This window comes from Oncorhynchus mykiss, chromosome 6 (genome assembly GCF_057628025.1).
Source record: "Oncorhynchus mykiss isolate SJ-2025 chromosome 6, ASM5762802v1, whole genome shotgun sequence".
Taxonomy (NCBI): Eukaryota; Metazoa; Chordata; class Actinopteri; order Salmoniformes; family Salmonidae; genus Oncorhynchus; species Oncorhynchus mykiss.
In genome coordinates, this window is record NC_143027.1 from 56,275,295 (window position 1) to 56,278,077 (window position 2,783).

Genomic DNA, 2,783 nt, shown 5'->3' on the forward strand with positions numbered 1-2,783 from the left:
TTCTGGTGTGCAGAACTCATTTAATTCCCTTCTCTACATCTTAAAAGGGTGAAGCTGTAAACAATATTGTCATAAATGCAAACTTATTTGAATGTTTTTTTTAACACTTTAGGACCGTCTATATTCTTTTATATGTATAAATTAAAACAAAAATATTGTAGCCTATTGTCAGAATGTTTCCGAAACAAATATTTTCCCGATTTTTGTTTATTATTATTATTACAATTTCAAAGTGATTTAAGCTCATACGACATTAATAAATTGTAATTGTTCCTAGTTTTTTTCAAAATGCTGCTTTTATAAATATTTCAACACTAGGTGAAACAAATTAGTTAGTTCTCTTAAATGTAGCACGGCCAGTAAACCGGTGCTGGGAATTTATTCACCCACACTTGTGTTTGGTGTTCTGTGGTCAAATAGCAACAGAACTGTTGACTGCTCTATTTATATAAAAAAATAAATAATCAGAAGCGCTTGTAAATACAGAATGAATTAGGTTAAGTTGGAAACTACCTTGGCATTTTACTGTATTGACAACCATTTACTGTATTACACAGTAGGCTTCATGCAATTATAGTTCTAGTCCGTTTGGGGTCTATTCTTGTCATTTTAAATTATGCTTAGTGACAGCTCCCAAATATACTGAACAAAAATACAAACGCAACACGTAAAGTGTTGGTCACATCTTTCATGAGCTGAAATAAACAATCCCAGAAATGTTCCATATGCACAAAATGTTTCACTCAAATGTTGTGCACAAATTTGTTTGCGTCCTTGTTATGGCGCATTTCTCCTTTGCCAAGATAATCCATCCACCTGACAGGTGTGGCATCAAGAAGCTGATTAAATAGCATGATCATTACACAGGTGCATCTTGTGCTGGAGACAAAAGGACACTAAAATATGCACTTTTGTTACAACACAATGCCACAGATGTTTTGAGGGAGTGTGCAATTGGCATGCTGACTGCAGGAATGTCCACCAGAACGGAATGTTAATTTCTCTACCATAAGCCACCTCAAGTTTTAGAGAATTTTGCAGTATATCCAACCGGCCTCACAACCGCCGACCACGTGTAACCACACCATCCTAGGACCTCCATCCGGCTTCTTCACCTGTGTCTGAGACTAGCCACCGTCCGGATGGAGGTCCTAGGATGGTGTGGTTACACGTGGTTGGCGGTTGTGAGGCTGATGAAACAGGAGTATTTCTCTCTGTAATAAAGCCCTTCTGTGGGGAAAAACAATTTCTGATTGGCTGGGCCTGGCCCCCCCAGTGGCTGGACCTATGCCCTCCCAGGCCCTCCAGTGACTGGGCCTATGCCCTTCCAGGCCCCTCAGTGGCTGGGCACAGGTGAAGAAACCGGATGAAGGTCCTAGGATGGTGTGGTTACATGTGGTCGGCGGTTGTGAGCTGATGAAACAGGAGTATTTCTCTCTGTAATAAAGCCCTTCTGTGGGGAAAAACTATTTCTGATTGGCTGGGCCTGCCCCCCCCCAGTGGCTGGACCTATGCCCTCCCAGGCCCTCCAGTGGCTGGGCCTATGATGCCCTTCCACGCCCACCCATGGCTGCACCTTTGCCCAGTCATGTGAAATCCATAGATTAGGGCCTACTTCATTTATTTCAATTGACTGATTTCCTTAAATGAACTATAACTCAGTAAAATCTTAAATTGTTTTATGTTGCGTTTATATTTTTGTTCAGTATACATTGTAATGATGATTAAAAGTGCACTAATCAAGTTTTAGTTGCTAATGAATTCAGTGTTGACTGTTTTCTCCTTAAACTACACAATCCTTACAATATTTCTGGCCATTTAGGAGACCCTTTTTGACCATTAACTAATTTCAATGAATTAGGCCCTGCATTCAATATTGGACTAAGAACTGGCAATAACACATCCACCCAATGTTACACAATGCAATCATTTGACAAATACATGTTACAAAATAAATGGTGTGTGCTGCTGTAGTGGCAGCAAAGAGACTTTCAAGCTCCCTGTCCCGTTTTCCCAATGACCTATGTGAAGCTAGCCATAGTAAGGATTACCCACAAAAAAAGTCCCTCATTGAAAGTGATGCAAATGGATACAAATAGACTTCAGAATTGCATTTGGGGCATACTTGTAATTCCCTTTACAGCCTTACCTATGGATTGGGGATCAATGAAATGGGGTGTCAGTCTACTCAGTGACACCTACAGAACAGTGAAGAGTTTACACAAATATTAGTATCATAGCTCATATTGCGGGACTCTGAAGCGCCAACTCTAGGTCCAAGAGGCTTCTAAACAGCTTCTACCCCCAAGCCATAAGACTCCTGAACATCTAATCAATTGGCTACCCAGACTATTTGCATTGCCCCCCCCTCCCCCTCTTTTACGCCGCTGCTACTCTGTTATTATCCATGCATAGTCACTTTAATAACTCTACCTACATGTACAGCACATATTACCTCGACTAACCGGTGTCCCGGCACATTGACTCTGTACCAGTACCCCCTGTATATAGTCTCGCTATTGTTATTTTACTGCTGCTCTTTAACTACTTGTTACTTGTTTCTTATTCCTATTTTCTAAACTGCATTGTTGGTTAGGGGCTTGTAAGTAAGCGTTTCTGTTGTATTCAGCGCATGTGACAAATAAATGTGATTTGATTTTTATTTGAAACCACTGTGAAATGAGCCACATTAAGCTTACCAATTAAGCCACTATGTGTATTGGACATTCATTTTGCACAGTACAGCCTTACCTATGGATCCTGGATCAATAAAATGGGGTATC